Source organism: Schistocerca nitens, chromosome 7 (assembly GCF_023898315.1).
Source record: "Schistocerca nitens isolate TAMUIC-IGC-003100 chromosome 7, iqSchNite1.1, whole genome shotgun sequence".
Lineage (NCBI taxonomy): Eukaryota > Metazoa > Arthropoda > Insecta > Orthoptera > Acrididae > Schistocerca > Schistocerca nitens.
The window spans coordinates 137,618,097-137,645,014 of NC_064620.1; the positions used below are offsets into that span (position 1 = coordinate 137,618,097).

The 26,918-nt window shown below is 43.9% G+C and overlaps 1 protein-coding gene across 3 annotated transcripts in view; it reads left to right on the forward strand.

The window, feature by feature from the left end:
- Nucleotides 1-520: 520 nt before the first annotated feature.
- Nucleotides 521-26,918, forward strand: part of LOC126194703 (A disintegrin and metalloproteinase with thrombospondin motifs 16) — a 504,959-nt gene continuing 478,561 nt past the window's right edge. For 2 of the 3 annotated variants that reach the window (XM_049932939.1, XM_049932940.1), the window contains exon 1: nt 522-1,081. The gene's annotated coding sequence lies outside the window, so the exon portion shown is untranslated. Of the gene's footprint in view, nt 1,082-26,918 lie in introns of all 3 variants that reach the window. The other variant, XM_049932938.1, reaches the window with a different exon arrangement.

Genomic DNA, 26,918 nt, shown 5'->3' on the forward strand with positions numbered 1-26,918 from the left:
ATCTCACGAGGGCCACAGTATGAGGTAGCCTCTTCCGCGCACTGCACAGTGGTTTAGCGAGCACAGATGTAGTCGCTACTGGCCGGAGACACACCGAGGTCTCATGCTGTTACTGCTTGTCCACTCATTATACAATACTGCCAGTCTCCTTTTATGCTGGTTGGTCCTCCTCTCGTGGCATCTAGAGGTGAATACCGCCGAATATAGCAGTTTTCGGATAATTTTAATCAGAGTCATTTATTTCAGTGTCTGTATGAGCTGGAAATAAAAAACAAGAAAAAGTAAGGGACCTAAGATGGATCCTTGTGGGACATCACATCTAAACAGTATGAGGTAGCCTCTTCCGCGCACTGCACAGTGGTTTAGCGAGCCCAGTTGTAGCCGCTACTGGCCAGAGACGTCCCAGAGGCTGCGGCGGCGGCTACTGTACTGCAGCGGAGGGCCCCGCGCGGCCGCCCTTCCTCCCACCAGCGGCCGCCCTCCCTCCACACGGCCGGGTCTGCGGCCGCGGGCCGCCTGGCTCACTCTCACTCTTATAGCGGGCGGTGCGCGGGTCGCCGCTCAGTGGCGAACCTCACTTCTGCTGCTTCTGCACCTCTGCAACACACCGCACTACACTACACGGCGCGACACTGCTCAACTCGTCGTCCAGAGGAAGATGACCGGCGGCCCCCCGCCTGCGACACCGACCGTCACCATCACCAGCAACCGCGACGCGGCCCCGCCACCGCCTGCCGCTACCAGCTGTTAACCACCCGCGGCCTCCAGCGCGCCCGCAACAGAGCGCCGACAGCACTCGCAGCCGCCAGTCGTCACACGGGAATCGTTCCGACAGCTACGCCCGCCGCACGGAGGACTCGACCGGTGCCATTACCTATATACTTTCACAACACATCTCTCGAGGACATGTTCCGCGGAGCGGCCGAGTAGCGAGAGTTTCGTGTGCCGTACGCCGTCCGGGATCCGCCGTTTTACTGGGACTGCGCTGCAGACATGTGGGCCTGACTTGCTGCCACTGTGTCCTCTGAGCCGCCACCAGCCACAGGCGTCGGCGACAGGACGGCCAGCGCCGCAGCGAGAGGTAAGCCAGCGAGCTCGACCGAGCCGTGAGCGAGTTTCACTTTTTAAAAGCCAAGGTGCCGATCTGCACGAACTGGCACAGCCGCCGGCTGACGCGGCACTCAGCTGTCCGCTGCGGCTCCGCGCGGGCCCTCACACACTCTCTACTTACAACTACGCAAAGTATTTACATTTCGGCTCTGCAACTACTAAAAAATGCGTATTTACAGTTCCATACCCACCTCGTTTCATCGTCAGCGGTAGCATTTTTGTCTGATTTTCGCTTACATCTGCGAGTGTCGTTCTGCTTTGCACGTACCTCAGGCGCTCCGGCGTTTAAAATACATTATAATGACAGTCCACCGAAGCTGCTTTTTAATATCTACGCTATTTATTGTTACCGGTTTCGAGCGCGACTCATTTGCAGGCGCTACCCAAATATAATCAAGCTATCATCAATACACACATTTTCAAACTATCCATGGTTTTCATCAGCCTAATTTATGTTCCTTTGTACAGTAGCACAGCACTTACGGTCTAGTTAGGTAACTTCTTGAATACATATTTTCTTAGCTGTTCTGCAGCAACAGATTATACACGGTGTCCCAAAGCAGAACACCTACAAGCTTTAAGTACAGGTTCCTTACACCAAACCAAGAAATAAATGTGTAGTAAACATTGGCTCTAAAATGCGTACTTAAAGAGCTATGACCACTAGCGACGGTGAACAAGTGCTCACAGTTCTTAGGGTGTGCATTTTAAACCCTATGTTCACTGGACATTTTTCTGTTGGTTTGGTCCATGCCACCTCCTCCCAAAATATGGAAAGCAACATCCTTGCAGTAGAAGACATCTGTTTCATGGTAGCGAAGATCAACAAGTGCTCACAGCTCTTAAGGTATGCATATTAAACCCAATGTTTAGTACACATGTTTTCATTCTTTTGATTTGAGGAACTTGTCTCTAATGCTTGCCCGTGTTTTTTTTTTTGTGTGTGTGGGGGAGGGGGGGGGGGGAGGGGACACCCTGTACAAAATGCATTGTAGTGACAGCCCACCAGAGCTGCTTTTTTATGTCTCCGTTAATAATTGCTACCTATTTCGAGCATGGCGCTAATATTTTTGGAGTAATATCGCTTTGGCGTGCGTCACAAAACATTTATTCACGTCAAATAGTATAAAAATTTGGCAACATTAGTGTTCATTTACGTCTCTCTTGGCTAAACTTGTAAACTTAAACAAACGCCTGGACTCAGTTCCTCCAATCCTAGGAAGCATATCGAGCAACGAGTTTCCATTAGCGAACTCGATCAGCTGCCAGGTTTTCAGCTTCCTCCGAGTTCACGTCCGCGCATTGGAGATCCTTTGCAAAAGTTTGTTTCCAGGTGTTACGAGCTCTTCCTCTACTTGCGTATCCATCCATTGGTTTCCACAACACTGCTGATTTCGCGATTTATCCGTCTTTCGAGCGTAGAAGATGCCCAGCAATCTTCAGTCTTCTTTCAGCAATATACTATCCAGGTTGTGTAGACCACATCGTCTCAGCACGTCATAATCTGAAACGAGGAGCGGTGGCTGGTCTTCAGAATTCGCCCCACAACCGTTGGTGAAAAACATCAAGATTGTGCGCTGATTCTGCTGACATTTTCCAGGTCTCACGTGTGTATATTGGCCATTGGGACGATGACAGATTACAGCCGAAACCTTGTGAACATACTTACAGAGTCTAACTGCCAAATGGATATCTTTCGTTGGAAAACTACAGAAGCTCTGCCAACACTCCTGGTGATGTCTGCATCTACGTCCACGTTATTACAGATAACGCTGCCAAAATACGGAAATCGGTCAACATCTTGCAGTACCTTATGTTACACTACAATCTGAGCAGGTGCGCATTGTTTTTGTTTTATCACTGTTTTTAGCCGTACTGAACTGTCCATTTCATCCAGTTTGCTAGTCAATAGTTGTAAAATTTTTGGTGTTTCTGCCACAACAATGACGTCATAAGCAAAATCCAGATCTGAAACCCTAGATTGATCTTTCAGTCGTATTCTCATGTTGGAGTTGTCCATAGTTTCTCTCATTGTGAAATCTACGACTAATATGAAAATGTATGGTCAAATTGCATCCTTGTCTTATGACACCTTTAAGAATACTTAAGGAAGAATCTTCCCATCTTCTTTTCTATTCAGCAACTTGAATCTAGGTACAGGTTTCTGGAAACAGCAGTGAGATGGTTAGCAACTCCATATAGACTTACAATATTCGGAATTATTCTCGGAGTGTACTGTTAACCGCTTTTTTTTTTTAAAAAAAAGTCAACGAACTTTAGCTGCAGCGGCCAGTTGAATTTCATCCCTTGTTCCATTACTTTACGTTTCAGCAGAAAAATGCACTAAATGAACACTAGTGATGCAATATTTTTAATAAATGAAAAGCACCAGTTTGCTTTTATTCTACAATATTACTTTTACTGTTAACCGGTTTTCGGCTTACAAGGCCATCTTCAGACATTTACTGAGTATTATCACCAAAGAAGTTAAATGTTAGCAAACAACATTGGAAGAGAAGTAACTTCTTTGGTGATAATACTCAGTAAATGTCTGAAGATGACCTTGCAAGTCGAAAACCGGTTAACAATAAAAGTAACATTGTAGAACAAAAGCAAACTGGTGCTTTTCATTTATTAAAATGTTGTTCTACCAAGAACCGACTGAATATTCTGTTAATATGATGGAATATTTGTATCGAATCTCACGCCAAGAAATATGTTGTGCTGTAATTCAATGTGAAATTAGTCCAAAAACCCAGTTCCAACCGCAGGAATAACTGGAGAATGAACGACACTTGAAGATGTAATCGGAAATCAGACAGAAATGCTGCTCCTGAGTATGTTTTAAATCAATAAATCAGAACACGTAATGGGAAAGTAGATACTCGCTTTTTACTAGTCACAATGAAGGACTTTAAAACAGCTTTAATAATTGCGAAGCATCTACGTGCACTATGGCCACATAAGCGTAGGCTCTTTAGTTAGTGATTGTCGGGAACTTGGGACGAGGGCTCCACTAGCAACTATAATCTGACTTCTCAGCAGGTGCAATCTGGATAGCGATGGGCTTCACACAGGAAGAATTACGTTCCTCATTTTAACTAGGATAAACCGCCACAGAAGCGTGCTATTTGCTTTATTACTTGTTTCACTCTCCGCTCAGCACTATCGTCTGTAGAGAGATTAAGTCAAACAACATGCGATTTGTGGCGATTTATGTGCACGTTAATTCCTAATCCCCGCAGCGTCGGCTGCAGCTGATGACTTTGTTGAATTTATTTTGTCAACACATGTCTCGTTTCGGTCAGAGGACACTTGCATTATCCATTTGATTAAATAGAAGGTCCAGTTGCAGTAAAATAAATTACTAAGATTCTATGTAACTGTAGCTCCTATTTAATCAAACAGTTAAGCATAAACGTAATAATTTTTAATGCAACTGATCTGCCATTTAATGAAACATCATGACTCCTATTCGCTGCATGTTATTTTGAGCTTTCACTACCAAATTGAAACACTTCAGTAATTTCGTTTCCGACAAACATTCTCTACGGATAAGCGAGCATGAAAGAATTTCTTGTCAACCGCTGGTGCGTTTCTGAACGTGAAATACGCTGTTCATCTTTAGTCATGTACCCGCAACTTTTGGTTTCACTTTTCAGTTGTGTTCCGTCGTATGCCTTCAAGATCTAGTTACCCATTGCTGTCTGACATATCGCTATATTAAATACCATAGCTATCAAAAGTCCCTACAGTTTCGGTCCTATTTAAAGCGGCAAATGATTTTGATAGTAATCATTGCCATTGAAAGTCAAAAGTAATTTATAAACTTTGAAACCCTTATTAATTAAGAAATATCCATTCAAAATCACTAATTTTACTACCCAATTGCACTCTTCTCCATCTTAGGCGTTGATGGTACTTTTGATTGTAGGTGTTCATTCACGGTATCTTGTCGCTAATTGTGGGCAAATTTCCACATAGAGTGAGGAACATAAAAAAGTTTTTATATATTTCTTTGACACTTCCTTGTAGATGATACAGGCTGATGAAACGAATGGATGGGCACAATGGCAAACTGAACATTTGTTGAAACTTTCTGGCAGATTAAAACTGTGTGCCCAACTGAGACTCGAACTCGGGACCTTTGCGTTTCGCGGGCAAGTGCACTACCATCTGAGCTACCCAAGCACGACTCACGCCAGGTACTCACAGCTTTACCTCTGCCTGTATCTTGTCTCCTACCTTCCAAACTTTACAGAAGCTCTCCTGCTGGACTATTTATAATTCCGATCTAGTATTTTACAGCGATCCGTAACCTTTTCGTTCGTCCAAAACAATGCCTGTTCTCAACTGTCTCTAACAGATTAACTGGAAGGAAATAACATATTTGTTTCTTGTGGAAAACTCCGCGAATTCCTTATGCTTTTTTTTTTCAATGTACGTCCGTTTTCAATCATCAAAATATTGGTGCGCAGCTTTGGACAACATTAACTCGAAGTAGTTGAAGTCTCTCGACCGGTCATACATGTCGATTACTGTTTTTGTGTCTAGAAAGTTTTACGAGCGCTTCTGGTGATAGTCATTCGATGTGTGTGATGTGATAGTGTTTTAGAGCGCTATACTTCGTATCATCAACGTCTGTAGTCATTTGTATTCTTATTTAAACATCAGACAACTCTAACTTAGTTTGGTAGATCACGTAACGAATAAGGAGATACTGAACAGAATTGGGGAGACGAGAAATTTGTGGTACAATCTGACCAAAAGAAGATATCGGCTTCTGAGACATCAAGGGATCACCAATTTAGTACTGGAGGAAAGCGTGTGTGGTAAAAATAGTAGAGGGAGACGAAAAGATGAATAGATAAGTAGATTCAGAGGGATGTAGGTTGCAGTAGTTACTTGGAGATGAAGAGGCTTGCACAGGATTAGAGTAACATGGAGTGCTGCATCAAATCAGTCTTTGGACTGAAAACCACCACCACAACAACAACAACTTAGCCATCCTCTGCGAACTCTTTATTCAACTTCAGTGTCGGAAAATCTTGTTGAGCCAAGTTTTGCATTTGCTTCTCCGGCAGTAAATTGTTGTAAGTAATTCCTGGGGGTTTCGTACTTTCATCCCAAATCCCAATCCATATCGAGCGAGCATGTAAAAGCCACAGAAGAGTTGTTGTATCCGTCACGCAGATGGAAAGAAGGGAACTCCTCGAGAGTACAGGCAGAAGACAGGCTCAGTTGGCGAAAAGAGGTGGGCAGAGAGGACAATGACCTGATCTGTTGGAGGAACCATCTCTCCGTTTGCCAGAAGCGTTTCAGGAACACCTAACTCTGATGGCTGCACATGGAACTGAACTTCTACGCTATTCATTAGGCGTTTTATTTTTCGTTGGGCTAGATCCAGGATCTCTTTATAACTTACTCTATCAGTACTTCCAGGGTCTTAATGAGAAACGTAAATTATTAAAACATGTGATCGACGATATCTCCCAAGCTAGCGAACAGGAATATCTGCAAGCTGACGATACCTGTCAGATCTCAGTATGTGAGACATATTGAAACCAGCGAACGAATAATAGAGTTTGGGGTCACGCAGAAGCAATACGAAAGCGCCTCAGTGCTTGGCCAGTATAAAACCTCTACTCGGAGCAACCTGTCGTGCCTTGAGGGCTAACTGCAACCGCGGCATTTCATACGCGTTTGTGCACTGTCCCAGACGGCCAGCTGTTGCCAGCGGGCGGTGAATCAGCCGGCAGCGGACGGACGCCTTAGCTGGCGGGCCGTGGACAGTTTCGAGACGCTGACGGCGCCGGCGGTTTCGTTAGCGACGCTCTCGTAATGAGCCAGTCAGTCACTTTCTCGATAGTGCCACTCTGGCCGCACTTCTTACCCGCCCGCCACCAGTCTCCGCCGAGACTCGGGTGTCTCAGAGTCGTGTGCACCGCCGCACGGCACCCTGGACGCGACTGTGCTGGCCGTTTGTGATACAGCTCTCCCCAGAACCCGGGAAGGGCGCTGATTGTAAGTAATTGTCCTTCTTGTATATCCCGTATAAACTGTTAAGTGGCTCTTCTTCGCTTCTTGGTAGAATAACGTCATAATTATAATTGAAAAGAACACAATTGTGGATGTTGTACAGTATTTATTTCATTAACCGGTTTTCTGGTTGCAAGGACATCACCAGACTGCAACTGGCTATCTTCCTCAAAGACGATAAAAACTGACGAACTAAGGTATTACTCATGGAGAGCTGCCAACGCGGAGTATACGTAATATTCGACAGTGTGCTGATAACATAACATATAATGTTAAATAATAAATAAATATAAAGGGAACAAACGAAAATAATAAACATTGAACGTGTGTGTATGTGTGTGTGTGTGTGTGTGTGTGTGTGTGTGTGTGTGTGTGTGTGTGTACGAACACAGGATGAAATGCAAAAGTGTAAGGAAAGGGGGACAACATTATCAAATAATTGCACTCAACAGAAGACTACTAGCCGGCCGCTGTGGTCGAGCGGTTCTAGGCGCTTCAGTCCGGAACCACGCGGCTGCTATGGTCGCAGGTTCGAATCCTGCCTCGGGCATAGATGTGTGTGATGTTCAAATGGTTCAGATGGCTCTGAGCACTATGGGACTTAACTTCTGACGTCATCAGTCTCCTAGAACTTAGAACTACTTAAACCTAACTAACCTAAGGACATCACACACATCCATGCCCGAGGCAGGATTCGAACCTGCGACCGTAGCGGTCTGTGTGTGATGTCCTTAGGTTAGTTAGGTTTAAGTAGTTCTAAGTGTAGGGGACTGATGACCTGAGATGTTAAGTCTCATAGTGCTTAGATCCATTTGAACCATTTTTAGAAGACTACTTCTTCATGTGTGAAAACAATGTAACAGGTTATGTAACAAATAAAATTTTTTGACGGCAATGGTCCGTTAGTTTCATTACAGCCTTATAAGCCGAAAACCAGTGGACGAAATAAAGTAATACTATATAACACCGACAATTTTGTGTTCTTCATTTATTATAATTGTGGTGTTACCGCCAGACACCACACTTGCTAGGTGGTAGCCTTTAAATCGGCCGCGGTCCGTTAGTATACGTCGGACCCGCGTGTCGCCACTGTCAGTGATTGCAGACCGAGCGCCGCCACACGGCAGGTCTAGAGAGACTTCCTAGCACTCGACCCAGTTGTACAGCCGACTTTGCTAGCAATGGTTCACTGACAAATTACGCTCTCATTTGCCGAGACGATAGTTAGCATAGCCTTCAGCTACGTCATTTGCTACGACCTAGCAAGGCGCCATTATCACTTGTTATTTATCTTGGGATGCACGTACAGTCAGACCGATGTTCACCAATTATGGATTAAAGTTAAGTATTTCACCATCTGCGTCCGTTTTTCTAAGTTCTAATTTCCTTGACATTTTCCAGACCTCACGCCAGCCAGCCTGCGAGAGCTTAAACGCGTGCCTTTCGGTCTCCCGTCCATTGTGGATTGGCAGTCTTGCCAGTCCACAACAACAACAATAATAATAATAAAGAAAATAGACACTGAATCTGACCGGTAAATCGCGGGAGTTGCAGTTATTCTTTCTCTCTATCTCCATCTCTATCTATCTGTATATGTGTGTGTGTGTGTGTGTCTGTGTGTGTGTGTGTGTGTGTGTGTGTGTGTGAGAGAGAGAGAGAGAGAGAGAGAGAGAGAGACTGAATGAGTGCAGTTAAAAAAAAAAATTTGAGAAAGTTCGTTTTGTAAGCCACGATCTGCTGTTATCGAAAATACTTCTTCTGGAGTTTTGTAAAAAATGTAGCTAGGTGCAGCGTAGTTCCGATGAGTTGATTGTCAACGCATGTGCAGTTCAAAACAACGATGTACAGTTACGCCAGCAAGTTTGTCGGTTTTATTGACAGAAGCGTCATCAGTGACCCGAATGTCTATTAAACTTACAAACATTATTTCTGAGGTTATTGTAGATATACTATTATTAACTGCAGCTAGCTTTCGAAACTTATAAAGCTGCATAAAAAGAAATGTAGTGTGTGGAATAAGGGTAGTAAGGAGGTTTACGTGTCTAATGTAATTTCAGGTAACTGACAATACGATTTTTGCTTGGGAGGTTCTCGAATGTTGCGTCGAATGCTATCGTGGAAACTACACAATTTTTCGACAAGGCAGCTGCACGTAGCTTTCAGGCGCGACTATACGCATCACTGTGTTCTTGTCGCTGAAATGCGAAATCAGCTAACTGAAATATACATCAAAACTTTCAGTCGAGAAACTGACAACTGCCAAAACTCAGCGTTTTAGTAAAATCGAAAGAAATACGAAAGAATGTTATAAAAAATCTTAAAATTAGTGTCTGACATTCGACTTAATAAAAGCAGGAAACAACTGAGTGATTGCAACCAAGTCTCCGAATGAAGCACTTCGGATACCGTTTGAATTCACGATATCCAGGAATATATGGCACTGTATGATAATAGCGTTTATTTTTGAGAGATGCATATGGGACCTGAAGAAGGCGTAGTGGAATGCCGGAACTGGTAATCAAAATAAAATAAAATAACATCACAATTACACGGCTGTTTCCGAATTTCATTCACAACCACTGGAAGCAGTCACATCCACTAACTTTGGGATTATGTGTAAGGAGTGAATGAAAATGGATAAAACTAATCGCAGGTAAGCGAGACACCAGAATTAGCTTCATTGCATGAAATGTAGTCCAACCACGAAGGAAGCAGATATTAAAAACCTTCGATCGATCGATTCTTGAATACTGCTCGTTAGTCTCGAACCTGTATCAGATAGAGCTGATACACGAAACAGAAGAGATCCAAAGAAGAGTAGGGAGTTTCGTCACAGGTTTCTTTTAGACGTAAGAAAGCGTCACACCCAACTCCAGTGGAAGAAGCTACAAGACAGACGGTGTGCATCATGATGTGGTTCACTGCTAAACTTCCGAGAGCGAATGTTCCTGGAAGAAACGACGAATGTATTGCTTCCTCCTATGTATAGTCGCGAAAAACAGAGAGATTCGACCTCACAAGGAGTTTAATCAACAATCGAGCGTGCACCCGGGATATTTTTAATTCATATTCCAATATTTCCGCTGACAATCTTTCAGCAATAATCGAAGCGATAATGACTTGCAAAGTACGCACTCTGAGAATGGCTGAAAGGTTGTCTGCCGAAATATCGGAACATGAATTCAAAATATCCCGAGTGCACGCTCGAAAAGTGATGGAATATTTGATACGCCTGAGAAACTTCAAGAAACACAACACGCGTCTCCTCTCGCGCCATTCGCGACGAATAGGGAAAGGGGATTAGGATTTGGAGGGGGGGGGGGGGGCGTGATTCAGTGGTCAAAATGTGCCTTCCACCACAGACAATAAAGTGGCTTGCGGAATGTAGATGTAGAAATATAAGTCTAGAATTATCGCAGAACAACGTATAGGTGGAAAAATAGAGCCACCGGTAAAGGCGTCCCTTGCTGGGCACCTGAAGCTGTCGTTTTCGCCAGCTGAAACAGCGGCGAGACGGGTCCGCACGCGTCGCACGCACTGTCCGTATCGGCCATCTGTATGCGTATCCCAGCTCCAAGGACGGCTGCCAGCATTGCAATAGCTCGCTATCGCCATTCAGCTGCAGACGCGTGTTTGCGTTCCTCCATGTAGCCCGCGTAAGCTGACCAGGCTACAATTCTCGACCGTTGGAATTTCGAGAACGCTGCGAATCCTTGAGGATGTAAACGTGTACACCCAACCACGCCTTCCTAAAACTGGTCGATGTCTTCGGTTTTACCTATAATTTACATGGTTTGGAAAGCTTCTGAAATCTTCTTAGCTCTATCTGCTTGATTTACATGCAAACAGCGTAGATTCTGAGACGATAAATACAGGCTAATCTGAACAGAGAGACGTTGCATCTATTTGCAAAGAATGATCGTTCCACCATAAAGTTTCTGTTTCATCCACGCATTGAAGTCTCTCACCCTCATCATGTTTCTAAGTAATAGTTACTCGGAAAAATGAATATCCCTCTTTTTTATCTGATAAAAAATATTTAAAACAAGTTTTTGCGTTCTGTATTTCAGTGACCTCGCATTGTGTATGCTCAGGATTCGGTTCAAAGTGTGCTACACGAGAACAACCAGAAGTGGTATGCAAATATTACAGAAAATCAAATTCCACAGAGCATGCGAACGTGAAGAGTAAAATTCGGATTGGGAGTATACTTTATCAATGAAGGCACACATTACCGTTACACACTGATCAATTTCTGGTCATCCTTGCTTGTCTTAACGAGGTATTTAGCTGAGTAGTGCAGAAAATGGACAAATAGCGATTTGCTAAGTTTAGTCTTGAATGTGGTAAGACTCTTGTGAACATAACGGCGGGAGTATTAATATCCCCCTGTTATAGCTTAAATTCAGGTCCTATACTTGAGGTCATTGTTTTTCTCCATTAATAGTATATAAAGTTTTATTTTATATATGGTAGTGTCATTCATTTATTTTCTGAAGAAGATAAAGAATCCACAGCCAGTTTTCATTCTGCAGCGAAGTGTGTCGTAAAATAAAACTTCTGGGCAGATTAAAACTGGGTGACGGACAGGAACTCGAACCAGCGCCCCGGGCTGTGACCACGCCAAGTCTCCGCAGTATTTTGTCTTCCAGAAGTGCTACTTCCGCAATTTACGGAGAACTTCTGTGAAGACAGGAAGGTAGGAGATAAGGCATTGGCGGAAGTCAAGCTGTGAACGCGGGTCGTGAGTCGTACTTGGACTTTTTTTTCGTAGAAAACGTTTGCTGAATATCAATACAAATACTATTAGTCTTACAATGTGAGAAGTATGTATCTCACTGCAAACAGTACACAAAATGCTTCCTGCAAACAGTTGTGTATGAAACACTGTTTAACACACCGAGCGAGGTGGCGCAGTGGTTAGCACACTGGACTCGCATTCGGGAGGACGACGGTTCAATCCCGTCTCCGGCCATCCTGATTTAGGTTTTCCGTGATTTCCCTAAATCGCTTCAGGCAAATGCCGGGATGGTTCCTTTGAAAGGGCACGGCCGATTTCCTTCCCCATCCTTCCCTCACCCGAGCTTGCGCTCCGTCTCTAATGAGCTCGTTGTCGACGGGACGTTAAACACTAATATCCTCCTCCTCCACTGTTTAACACTTACAGGAAACAACAGTGATTCAGAAAGCATTAAACGCAGTCTTTCACATACCTAACACATCCATGATGGAAAACAGAAAAATGAAGTGTTAAATTTCTTGAACGAAAGTACTATGACAGTCAATCAATACAAAACTTAGTTTGATGCATAGTTCAGTCGGCAGGGAAGTTGCCTGCGAAAGGCAAAGTTCCCATTTTCGAGATCCGGTCCGGCACACAGTTTTAATCTGCCAGAAAGTTTCAAGACGAAGAAAAGTTTGGTCCACATATGCGCTGTAGGCCGCATTTACGTATCTGATGAATATTTTGTAACAGACTTCCGCTCCCTATCTTCGGAATTTTGCTGTCGACGAAAGAATAAATACAGATGGGACAAATTGTGTGGCGAAACTTGGACGTTGCAAAGGTATTGTGACAGACACTCTATATCAAGAAAACAGAGGGGGAAGGAAAACATATATGAGAACATTTCTTTGGTCATAGAAAGTTTACGTTACATAACCCGCATAGCAGCTCGGATTTGTCAGTCCGGGCTTCCCCCACTCCGTGGGTGTCCACGCGCCGCGAGAGACAATAGAGCTGCAGTTGAAAAGCCGTGCCCACGGCTGAGAACAATGAGCGTGGACAGTGACGCTGCAGCTGATGCTTTGTGAGCCAGGCGGGCGCTTCCTCTTCACGCGCGCTTACCGTAGCAACTGGATCAAAATCGTGATCCGAATGCAAAGATTTTAGCGCTTTGGACCACCTACCCCGGCTGCGAGAAATCCGATAGGGTCAAAGAAATTTCAAGCCACATTTTTTTCCTTCCATTTTGTCAATTAGTACGTAAAATTGGTTTTGAGATTCTTTTAAATAAATTAGATTATCTTCTAGCATCATCAAAGTAAAGACGGGAATATGATAACTTTGGAAACCGCTACATAAGGCACTTCGAAGTGACCTTTGGTTACCAGGATATCAGAACTGTATATTCCGTATGTGGCTGTATTCTATGTTCCCAAATTTCGAGCCGAAATTGGACACATTGTCCTCCTATTAGCATATTGTGCAGTCATTAACAAAGTGAGAAAACGTTTTTAAACTTGCGAATTTCACAGGAAAAATGAATATCACTGTCTCTTCTGTCTCTAATAAACCCACATTCCAAGACTCTTGAACGAGTGGGTGAGCTTGTGGAGCTAACGTGTCGACTGGTCAGTAGGCAAACACCTTTAAGTCTGTCCGTGTATATACAGGATGGTTCACAATTCCTATTTCAGGTTGCTAGGATCTGTAGAGGGGACTTACTAGACAAAATCTTGATAAAGAATCCACCTCCGGAAATGTACCATTAGGGTGTAAAACAAGTCTGAAGATCGGATCACTTTCAAATCTCCCGCCTCACGGTACGCACATAGCGGAGCTCTGACGTGTGTGCTCTATAGGAGCCCGCGGCATGGTCAATGTTTCGAGTACTCGTCGTCACATACACTTCTGCGTGGCGAGATGTCCTCTTCAAAGTCGAGAGTGCGGCGCGCCGTCCGTGGAGCACCGCAGACAACCCGATTGGTTGCGAACGTACCTGATTCTCGCACCCATTGTTGTAGTGGTACGAAAAACAGGGACTGACGACGGAACCCACTTCTCAATTTGTGTGCGTACCGCGAAGCGGGCGATTTGAAAGTTATCTGATCTTCAAGCTCATTTTATATCCGGCGGTCTATTTCCGGACGTGGGCTCCTCGTTAGAACTCTATCTACTAACTCCCCTCTACAACCTCTAGAAATCTGTAATAGGAATTGTGAAACAAACAAGAATGAAGAACTGAAGTTCTCACGACAAACATAGTTCCCATTTTCGGTCTAGAGGACTAACCACTCATTAGTTATCTGTATAACACTAGATTAACTCTAGATTACTAAACCCTCGTAAAATTTACGACTGCAGTAGAGTATAAAACAGGACATTCTGTACTTAATTTGATATGTAACACACTACTGGATATCTCATAATGGTAATAAACTAATGCATAACCTATAACTTATGACTTCCTTTGGGTAAAATTTATAGTGGTGAACTTTACGACGGCCTAGTAGTAGTGTAATATTTTCCCCCCTTTAGCGTTCTACGCTGAAGGGAGGCGACGCAAAGACATTCTTAGGTACTTACTACGCTTTGTGAAAAGTATACTTATTTTAATGCCATAGCGCTGCAGATGTAGTCTTGTTTACATGTAAACTGCTTTCAGCAAAGGTCGGTACAGTTTTCAGACGTCTAGTCTCCGCCTGTTGCTTGGAAGATGAGACCGAACGACGGTTTCCATTTCAATGACAGATTCGTCAGAGTGACAACGGTTCGCTTCTGATGGGTGCTTCCGAGAAAAAGTCGTTTCCGGCGTAATCGTCCGCGACAGACGTGAAACACGGACGGCCTCTCCGAGTGCCACCTTTCCGACACTAATCCGGCGAGGGAAGTGAAACTGTGTCGCGCTGCTTTCCAGTCACAAGATTTGAAAAAAAAAAACTAGAAACATTTTTAAATGTTTATTACCGTAAGTTTCACTGGAGCTTCAGAGATTAGACATCTGTTCCTACAATATAACCGCCGATAGTACTAAATCGGCAAAGTTATGGATAATCCACGTACTTCGACTACGTTCACATGCATGGGTGAATCCATGTCGCTGTGTAAAATGTGAACCGCTTGTCTAATACTAGTGCTGTCAAAAATTACGCACGTCGTCTAGAGTATGTCAGTTCACTGTACAATCCCACTAAATGTATTTCTCACGCTTACAATAATCACTCTCATTTTTCACATCCCTCCATTCAAACAGTTACAGTGTTAAACATAGATTATTGAAGACAAACCCAAGATACTTGTCGAGTCATCAAATGTAATTCCGTTTTCCGGTTGTTTGCCAGAGTTACAGATGGGGTCAGTTCTTTCGTGATAAATGCAGACTTGTTTACTTTGATAAGGTTCTCCTTCCAGAAATGTCTGACTAGCAACTGGTGGTTAGTTATAACGAAAACTTAAGATGCTGACTTTATTTAAAAATAATGACATAAGTGAGACATTATGTTGCCCTCTGGTTTTATCAAATTGTATCTACATTTCCAGAGAAAATCGTGTACCGCAGTTTGCTAGGCATGTAACATATCCACAATCATCAAATAAAGTATTCTGAACAGTTCAATGTGCTCCTATTTGTTATTTTCATTGACAGATACCAGGTAACAGACTACATTTACTTAGCAGAAAACAGTGTAAAACCACGTCATCGTTTTGTTTTCTAATTTATATACGTATGTTCAAAGTATACTACTAAAACACTGGCTTTGAACTCTCCTAAACCAGATTTTCTCTGACGTGTCTCAGACACCCTCCCCCACTTTCTTTGCATGCAGGTAAATACAAACGTGGTGGTGCAGGGATAAACTCACTAGAGATGTGTTCGAATGATGCGTATTTAAATACCTATACGGCTGTCCACATTTAGGTTTTCTGCAGTTTCGCTAAATCACTGCAGGCAAGTGCAGGGATACATATTTTTTCGAAACAGGCCACAGCTTTGTATAATGCGTAGTTGTAGTCTGGATCTAATAAAATCGACGTCGACAGAATTTTAAGCTTTCTTCATACGAGACGTTACTTCTTGATTCATAAACTGCTTTCTTCGGTGCTTTGGCGCCAAACACATAGCGACTTTGGTGGCTTGTAGACTCGCTCTTTTTTTCTTAAAATTAAAACTATATCTGTAGAGTAGTGTTACTACAACAAAAAGACTGTGCACATCAGTATTGTTTTTATCAACACTGAGTAAGGAACGCTGAACTTACTAGTGAAAATTTGACTCCGAGCTTCCATCTTTGATTCATCTTTAATTTTATTTAGTGCAAAGGACAAGAAATGTATGGATGCACGTCTGTTGGAGTATTTTGGAGCTATCGAAATAAATGTAAAAAAGTAAATTTAACAAGTTGCCTTTGAGCTAAGACAGTTTGTTTTTTATTCACAAGAAACCTATTTCAGCGCAGAAAACGAGAGGACGGAAGGACCTGATTTTCGAAAATACTCTGTTGTTTCTGTGACACCGATTATTGTTTCCTATGTTCTGCAAAGCCACAATTCAAGAATTCGGAGTTTTTACTAGGCTAGTAAGGAAAATATAGATTGTAGCATGCTTTTACATCCCAAATCTCCGAAAGTTGCTTCCACAGCTTCGCGCTGTATCGTCGCTGGCTGCCGGATGCAGAGGTATTGGTTTAGATTCCCAGTGAATGTCTCGAAGCAGTTACTCGAAGGCGTTTATTTATCTCTAATTGTTACAGTGCACAAAATGTTGGTAGTGTCATAAATGGCACGAGACAAGGGAGAAGCGATTTCAATACCTGTACGAGGTTTAATTATCACCTCGAAAAAATAAACTTAAGTAATTTGATTGTCGGTTGTTTACAGGGAGGCATCTGCAGTCCTGGAACACATCAGAATCCCCGGGCCACGGTAGCGAAGTACGTGTATTTCAGATAAAACCTAACTTGGACTCCAAAAAGCAGCCTGAGAAATAAGCCTAAGAAGACGCGACATAATACGATCACGAATCTGTCATTCCATAGACCGGTCGTACATATTTACCCGTTCAGGTGTTTATGCGCTGAAATGCAATAACTGAGAGAAAATAAAACAGACATGAAGAAATTTCATACCAAGACTCAAAGACTGTGTGAAACTCACTGGTTTGAACGTATTTTCATTTAGCTAAGATTTTTTTTTTAAAAAAAGAAAACTACACTAGTGACATAATGCCTGTCAATCCTACACAGTGCAGAAAAAGGTAGCCTGCTAAATATTTTAAATGAAAATAGAAGTTTGTCACATATTTCACTGCAGCAAACTACCTCCACTAGTGGTCTGCCCAGAACGGTGGCGCAAGATTCCTGTGTCTGCTCCCCCTACGCTTGTTGTCTGAGTAAACACACACACACACACACACACATACATACACACACACACACACACACACACACACACACACACACGTGTGTGCGAGCGCTGATTTCTCTCCTTTTATCGTGATGATCATTTCTCCCATGTAGGTGGATGACAACAGAATGTTTTCGCAGTCGGAGGAGAAAACTGGTGATTGAAATTTCATGAGAAGATCTCGTCGCAACGAGAAACGCCTTTGTTTTAATGACTGGCACTCCAATTCAGGTATCATGTCTGTGGTACTATCTCCTCTACTTCGCGATAATACAAAACGAGCTGCCCTTCTTTGTACTTTTTCGATTTCATCCGTCAGTCCCATCTGATGCGGATCCCACACCGCACAGCAATATATGTGTGTGTACGAAAAAGTTAATTACCACACTTCCCTTTTTTGAGGTGATAGTTAAAACTTTATGACTACCCTTCATATCAAAGTGGATAGCCATGAATGCGAAAATAGACGCAAAATTCATACAGTAGAAGTTGGTGAACCTATGATCGAGAACACTGGACAGTACCGAGTGAGGTGGCACTGTGGTTAGCACACTGGACTCACTTTCGGGAGTGACGACGGTTCAAACCCGCGTCCGGCCATCATAATTTACGTTTTCCGTGTTTTCCCTAAATCTCTTCAGGCAAATGCCGGGATAGTTCCTTTGAAAGGGCATGGCCGAATTCCTTGCCCATCCTTCCCTGAGCCGATGGGACCAATGACCTCGCTGTTTGGTCGCCTCCTCCAAATCAACCAACCAACCAATCAACAACTGCGGGCAGTACAATGATACAGATTCGACGTACAAGTATAGTATTTACTTTATTTGTTGAGAGGTACGTAGTAGTAGACCGTCAAATACATTTCTTTGCGGGGCTAGCAGGCTCTGATTCCGGGCGTGAGACGGTCGGCGTGCTACATGCGCAGGCGACAGGACGCCCACGTGTCGGGGACAAGGCGGGCGAAGCGCACGCCGCTGTTTCGCAACCGGCCGCGGCCGGCACGGCAGTGTTGGTGGTGAGTAGTGGGCGGTGGTGGAGGCTGAGGGGGGATCGGCGAAAGCTAGCAGAGCTCAGCCGACTGGCGCGGCGAACGGAGTACGTACGAGACGAGAGAGCCCCTGCGTCGGCTTTCTCGCATGCAGCCTCCCACCCCCCCGGTCGCCATACCCCCGCCACTGTCATCCCTTTCGGCTTCCGTGGCACGGCTCCAGGCCCCCGCCTCCCTGTGTTCACTTAGTCTTGCATAACAGGAGCGCCTCACCTCATCCCACCCTAGACCACTTCCCACGTCCTCAGCTGACACCGGAGCTCGTTTCATACCGTCACAATACAAGGCCGGTTCAGACGACAACATTCTTCTTATTATTATTGTTCTTCGACTTTTCTCAATATAGCTTAATCATTTTCTCCTTCCACAAGTCTCGGTGACTCCAACCGGAAGTTGTTAACCCTTACTCTTCCAGTGCTACATCGACACACACAAGGTGCATCCAAAAAGGAACGAGCCCGGAGGCCGTAAAACGGAAACCGCTGAAGGGATCGTGATGTAATCGCCTACAGGAGAAGGTGTGCCCCCTGTAAGAGCGCCAAGACCCGAAACTCGCCGCTAGAGGGCCACGGGCGCTCACCCACGTGACGATAGAGGGAGCTCGTGCACTCGCCGATCACCCACTGCGCCCGCGAGGGATACTAGGCAAATGCCATAACCCGATTTCCCAGAAACTTCGCTCAGTAGAAGAGGAATCAAAATAAGCGAACACTTGTCTCGGCTTATCCGTAGATACTCGACCGTTCCTGAGAAAATTACGGCCTTAAGCACGCGGTATCGTCAGCGGAAATGGTGTTACAGTGGCTGGCGTTGCAGTTCCTGTGGCCAGTGTTCGAAACCCAAAAATTGTTTTCATTTTATTTATTTATTTTTAATTTGTTTACCCCTGCCCGTAGAGGGTTGCTACATGAATGTTGGTTCTAGGCGCTTCAGTCCGGAACCGCGCTGCTACTACGGTCGCAGGTTCGAATCCTGCCTCGGGCATGGATGTGTGTGATGCCCTTAGGTTAGTTAGGTTTAAGTACTTCTAAATCTAGGGGACTGATGACCTCAGATGTTAAGTCTCATAGTGCTTAGACCCATTTGAACCATTTTTGAACATGAATGTTTCTTATAAAGTTACGGGATACAAGGGCGTTATATTAGTTGTAAACATACAACTGTGTTTCACAATAAATGTCATACATATGGTATGGGCATAATATGTGTGTATATTTTATTTTCGAGGCTTTCAATCTTTTTAAATTCTCTTATTCTAATATTTCATTCTTATATCAATTCTTGCACTGATTCTCATATTTTATTCTTTGTTATGTTTTTTCTTTCGAAGATTTTGTCACTCCCTTGGTTTAAACCGAACGTAGAAACTATCAAAAAATAGAAGTTCCGAACACCACGAGCACTGCGGAACGCTGATTTGCACAGCGACATTTTTTCGTACGAATCTCACTCGGGAAAGAAACGACGTTAACACTGTCAAAGGCCGGCCGGGGTGGCCGAGCGGTTCTAGGCGCTACAGTCTGGAACCGCGAGATCGCTACGGTCGCAGGTTCGAATCCTACCTCGGGCATGGATGTGTGTGATGTCCTTAGGTTAGTTAGGTTTAAGTAGTTCTAAGTTCTAGGGGACTGATGACCTCAGAAGTTAAGTCCCATAGTGCTCAGAGCCATTTGAACCACTGTCAAAGATTTCACACGTTGACAATAATTTCACGGCAAACCACGCGTAACGGATCACTTCTCCGAAAAATGGCGATTGCAGTAATTTTGAACGAACATATACTACAGGACTTTCGCCGAAAACAATTTCAAATAATTTTCTCATTCATCTGTTGATTTTTCCAATTAATTCACCGAGACACAATTAGTATACATTGGGGAAAAATCGTGTATTAATCTTATACGGACAATGAAAAACTAGGACAATGGACAGGCAGAGACATGTGTTGGCTTAATTTGACCCCTCTGTCACTGAGGGAAGTTTCTGGGAAATCGAGTTATGGCACTTGTAGAGTTCTACTCGTCACTAGTGCTGGAAGCAGAGACATTGAAACTTCAAAAGAAGAGCAAAGAGGTGTAGTGCGTTTCCTTACAAAGGAAGGAGTGCGGGCAACGGGAATTCATCGATGAATGGCACATGCCTACGGAGAGTACTGCATGTCCGTTGCAATTCCGAAGTTCAGTCCGACCTCTGGGGCAATGGCTGCCAGCGTAACCTGGCCGTCTACAACAGTGATGGCACTCACCTGCTAGAAAATGGTACCGGTAACGCGTTGTGACGTTCCAGACCGTGGTTCATCAGCCAACCATATCCATCCCTTCTTCAATCGCTTGAGCCGCGCCTTGATCCTTGCAACAGACGTTCAGTGCTCTTCGTACATTTGTGCCATTCTTTGAGGAATTTTCGTTCCCCGCACTTCCTTCTGTTGCCAGCAAACGCACTACACCTCTTTGTTCTTCTTTCGCTACATCAGGTTGTCTGTTTTCAGCGCGACTGTGCACAGTGCTCGGTCGAATTGCGCCACGTGCTGCCTCTGCCCTCACGTGGGAGCGCGCCCGTGTCCCTCTAGCCGTGAATTTGCGGCCTCAGTGTTCTTAAAAAGACTACACCTTCTCCCGTATGCAGTGGCATTACGATGCCTTCAGCTGTTTTGATTTTACTGCCTCCGGCTCGTTTCTTTTCGAATGCACCTTAATAAGTCCCGTGACAAAGGCGGCCGTCGCCTATAGTTCTTCTTGCGCCACACATTAACACCTTCTCGGGTCACCTGTCATTGCTCATTCTTCTGAGATTTGCAAACCACTGAAGACTTTTACTCTCCAATTTGCTCGTTATGGACTGTGTCACTTAAATTTTTCCTCATATTTTTGATGTTCTGATCTTATGTTCTGAGTGATCTGCACGCACCTTCTCATAAAATGTAATTCCACTGTGCTGATATTGTCCTTTCCTTTATTCGTATGCGGCCACATGGCTGCCCCACAAGCAACTATATTCTTAATAGTAGTACGGACTATCGTTCTTTTTGTCTGTGAATTAATACTATGGTCCAAATCGATCCATGTGCTTCGCCACTCGCGTAAGTATCATTGCTTTCGTCTGAATATCTTTGTCACAAGTGCCGTCACTCAGTGTAACAGAACCTAAATATTTACGAGTTTCGTATTTAATAATTTTGTTATAAACGTTTTTGGAAGATGGCTGCCAACAGTCGTTAAGTAATGTATAAAATGCATATTTGAACCATCAGCTGTTTTTATTTTAAAGACAAATTCTACCGGTTTCGGTCTTGGACCATCTTCACGGATGAAGGATTAAAATGGTTTAAGCCTCCATACTGTATTAGTCATTACTTGAAATGTGTAGCGCATTCCATGAATGTCAATATATGAGACAAGAGTTTAAAAGCAAGCATCCGAACTCTAACTGTGTACAGAGCAGTATACATCTGTATGCATTTGGAATTCAGATGTTTGCTTTTAAAGCCTTGTCCCATGTATTTACACCTATAGCACGCACTACACATTTTAAGTGATGACTAATGCAATGTGGTGGCTGAAACCATTTCAACCCTTCATCCGTGAAGATGGTCCAAGACCGAAACCGGAAGAATTTGGATTTAAAATAAAAACTGTAGATGGTTCAAATATACATTTTATACAATAATTTTGTCATCTCCGAGAACTAAATCCGTTCCTTCTTTACCAATGCACGTGCACTCTGTCTTTCAGAAATTAATTTTTATACCCCATCATTTGGATTTCTTCCCTAAATTATCCAGCACGTGTTTCGTATCTTGTCAGCTGTTTGCGAAAATTATTTGGTCATTTCAAAAAACCAGCGAGTGCATTCTGTCCTGTCCTGCTAACACACCCATTCGCGAACATTTGTATCATGCCTCCAGCGCTTGTTCTCTGCATGTGTTGTAAAGTAGTGGGGACACTGCAACCTTCCTTAAGGCCTTTGGTGGTTTTAAAAAAATGGTTCAAATGGCTCTGAGCACTATGGGACCCAACTGCTGAGGTCATTAGTCCCCTAGAACTTAGAACTAGTTAAACCTAACTAACCTAAGGACATCACAAACATCCATGCCCGAGGCAGGATTCGAACCTGCGACCGTAGCGGTCTTGCGGTTCCAGACTGCAGCGCCTTTAACCGCACGGCCACTTCGGCCGGCTTGGTGGTTTTAAAATGGATCGATTTGTACCATAGTATTAATCCACAGACAAAAAGAACGATAGTCCGTACTATTATTAAGAATATAGTTATTTGTGGGGCAGCCATGTGGCCGCATTAGATACTCCAAACAGAAATTTAGGGTATGCCATTCAGGATTTCCTTCCTTAATACAGTGGAAATTCTCTGTTGTAGAGACCAAAAACACAAGTAAACAGTTTGAAATATTTGTTCCCTGAGAATATCAACGATTTCGCCTTTATGTCAAAATTCGTGGCCTTAAATTTGGTCTGTATTTACATATCACAGTTTTCAAGGTGTTGTGAGAGGCAGATGGTACTGGCACGTAAATAAGCTTCGAAAACCATAACATCTTTTACATCTTCGACAAAGTTTGTTGGTACCTCTATCTTCAATGTCTCACGTAAGATCCAACACTGCAGCACTTCCTCCTTATAAGGCGACAAAGACTGCATTGCATCGCTGGAGGAAAGCCTCATCTAAATTTCGTGGGTTGTACTCAAATTCCTCTTCTACCATCCCGCGAAAATATTCCAGGTGAACACCTTCCCGTTCTCACTAAACGTATCTGATGATCTTGTTACCGACAGCACGCAAGGTTTTTTTTCTTTTTTTTATATATATATATATAAAGGAAACCCTGTCGAAAGTAAAACAACACGTCCCGTTACACCCATAACTGCAGAGGCAACATTCCGCTTAGATTAAAACTTGCGCTAATTATGCTTCAAAAAATGGTTCAAATGGTTCTGAGCACTATGGGACTTAACATCTGTGGTCATCAGTCCCCTAGAACTTAGAACTACTTAAACCTAACTAACCTAAGGACATCACACACATCCATGCCCGAGGCAGGATTCGAACCTGCGACCGTAGCAGTCGCGCGGTTCCGGACTGCGCGCCTAGAACCGCTAGACCACCGCGGCCGGAAATTATGCTTCATATCAATACTACTGTTCTCAATATGCCTCCCAAAGTAGGTTATTTACTTGGTGACGGAAAAATTAATTATTTCTACACTTTCAAAACGTTACATGCTCAGTTTTTGGGCACGATATATTGTCGATAGCAGCGCAGTGATTCCTTTACGTCACTCGTTAACTTTAGATAGTAGCTCGTGCAAGCGAGCTTCCTGTCACGCCACAACTCACACGTCGTCTGAGAGCCCGGCCAAGCGACGCAACAGCTGTGTTTACGAAACGCGGAGAGCCCAAACACGAAGCCAACAGCCGCGCTCATTAATCACAGACGCAGAAAACTTCGGCCCGCCACACCTCTATTTTCTGTCGGCACTAACCACAGAGTGGATAGGACTGTCGGCGCTATCTGCATCCTCTATTAAGATCACAGTTTCCAGCTGAGATGAATCTGATAAATGTGAGCTCTTCCGCCGCTACACGAAACGAATTTTAAATTCCTATCTCGTACAAAATTAAGTACACACTAATCATTGGTTACAACTTTTCTCTCTTACAACATAAGAACAACTTCATCCTGCTCCCATTTTCGTGTTTATCTAATCTTTCGCTTTCTCCATTAGTCCAGGCAGTAACAAGGGACTTACGGACATGCCCTGCTAACGAGTCTCATTTTCCTACTACACTAATTTACGGCCGGCCGAAGTGGCCGTGCGGTTAAAGGCGCTGCAGTCTGGAACCGCGAGACCGCTACGGTCGCAGGTTCGAATCCTGCCTCGGGCATGGATGTTTGTGATGTCCTTAGGTTAGTTAGGTTTAACTAGTTCTAAGTTCTAGGGGACTAATGACCTCAGCAGTTGAGTCCCATAGTGCTCAGAGCCATTTGAACCAACTAATTTACGATTTGTTTACCATTCATTTTAACTCTGGAGAATATTCTTACAGGCTATATACTACTAGTATTTGAAGTTGGCTAATTTTTAGGAGTAGTAATTATCATTGACGCATAACAGGTAAAATGGCAAATCAGTGTTACTTCTGAGCACCCTACTAGCGGCTACATCTCCAGTATGCTAATGATCTGCGGCTTTGGTCCTCTCATTTAGCTCATCACATTCATCAACTGTGATCCTTCGAGTCTCCACTATAGTGTCTAACGACTTAGTTACCCGTCTGAGGCTACTTATTGTTAGTCGGGTTCCTGTTCTCTACGATCGTCGAAGTCTCCAGCGTTGTTCTAGTCCAATGCATATTTTCATATGTTCTGTGTGGAGAAGCTACGAACATGTTATTTTTAAGAACTTCCCAAAGCCTTTATCTAAAAAAACTTAAGACTCTTATTTATAAAATAGGTTTCCTTACCTTAATTTTGCTACCGACGTTTAGTCTACCACGAACAATAATTTTATGTCGGGGGGGGTTAATTTTTTTCTGATGTTATGCGGTTTATCCTACATTTCCTGAAGAGTAAGTAGGAAAACTGTAGCGCGGTTTGAGGCGCTATGTCACGGCTCTCGCGGCTTCCTCCCCTCCCTCCCCCCCCCCCCTCCCCCGTCTGAGGTTTGAGTCCTCCGGCATGGGTGTGTGTTGTCCTTAGCGTAAGTTAGTTTAAGTTAGATTAAGTAACAGCGTGTAAGCTTGGGGACCGATGACCTCATCAGTTTGCTCCCATAGGACCTTACCACAAATTTTCCAAGGAAAACTGTATGCTTTAACTGTAGTGTTTCGTTGCTCAGCTTGAATTTACTTGCTAGCACGAACTCACTGCCTACCGCTACATCGGACATTTTGCATTTGTTCACGGCGATTTTGTGCATTCATGAACCCGCACACTAACTGGTTCCACAACAGCTCTTCATTTTGTAATGCAAGTTATACGATTAACAGTTCGCTTTTCCCTTAAAGCTAGGCGTTAGCATTTATACGCCTCTAATTAAAAATTGTTTCGTGTGTGATCTTCTATTAGTCGTCCTAATCCGACTGTTCACATTGGTAACGGCAAACAATTTGTGCCAGGGTACAATTTACGATACCAATCCACTCTCAACTTCAAGGATTTCCAGAAGACTGTTGCCAAGAATAACTGGTCGGACAAAACTAAGACAGTTTCCAGGCATAGGATACTCCAGTGACGGTAAACCAGAACGTTATGTCACTAAGTTTCCTTGTGTTTCCTAAGCCGGTTCTGGAGAGAAAAAGAAAGTACGTCAAGACAACATTTCATAATTGACGTAAAAATAACTATCATCTTACACTCAACAACAAACACAGCGTATATATTCAGCGTAACGTAAGATTTGACAAACTATGCCCTTTTCACAGAGATGACTATCACTGATTTCTCCCATTGTTTTGTTCTGAAACATAAAATAAACTGGTTTTCATTAGTAGTTTATTTTCTGGCATAATCACGTGCAACGTTCGAACGAAATTAGCGGTTTCAGTCGTCATTGACCATCTTCAGATGATAAAAAAAACCACCGAAACCGGTATTTTCTTGTGGAAATTACACTGGTCAGTCAGAACATTATGACCACCTACCTAATAGCCGGTATGTCCACCTTTGCCACGAATAGCAGCGGCGACGAGTCGTTTCATGGAAGCAATGAGGTTTTGGTAGATTACTGGAGGGAGCTGACACCACATCTGCACACACATGACACATGTCAACCAATTCCCATAAATTCCGGGAAGGGGGTCCATGAGCTCTGACACCACGCTCAATAATATCTCATATGTGTTCGATCGGGTTCAGGTCTGGCGAGCTGGGAGGCTAGCAAATCAACTGGAACTCGCCACTGTGTTTCTCGAATCACTCCATCACGCTCCTAGCCTTGTGACATAGCCCATTATCTTGATGAAAAATTCCACTGCCGTCGGAAGAGATGATCGTCATGAAGGGGTGTATGATACTCCTTGGCCATTATGATGCCTTACACGAGGTCCACTGGATCCATGGATGCCCACGTGAATCTTGCCCACAACATAATGGAGCCGCCGCCAGCTTGTTTCCGTCCCGCAGTACATGTGTCCCCTGGAGAACGACGGATTCGTGCCCTCCCATCGCCATGAGGAAGAAGATATCGGGATTCATTAGACCATGCAACGCTCTGCCACTGCGCCAACGTACAGTGGTGACGGTTGCGTGCCCATTTCAGTCGTAGCTGCCAATGTCGTGGTGTTAACATTGGCGCATGCATGGGTCGTCGGCAGCGGAGGCCCATCGTTAGGTGTGTTCGGTGCTCTGTTGTGTTCAGACACACTTATGCTCTGCCCAGCATTAAAGTCTGATGTTAGTTAGGCAGCAATTGGACGCCTGCCCTGTTTTACCAGTTTGCCCAACCTACGACGTCCGACTTCTGTAATGAGAGATGGTCCCCCAACCCAACGACATCTGGACGTGGTTTCCCCCTGATTTCGCCACGTGTCGAAGTTACCCGACAAGTCGTACAGTTTCTGAAATGCTCGTGCCGAGCCTCCG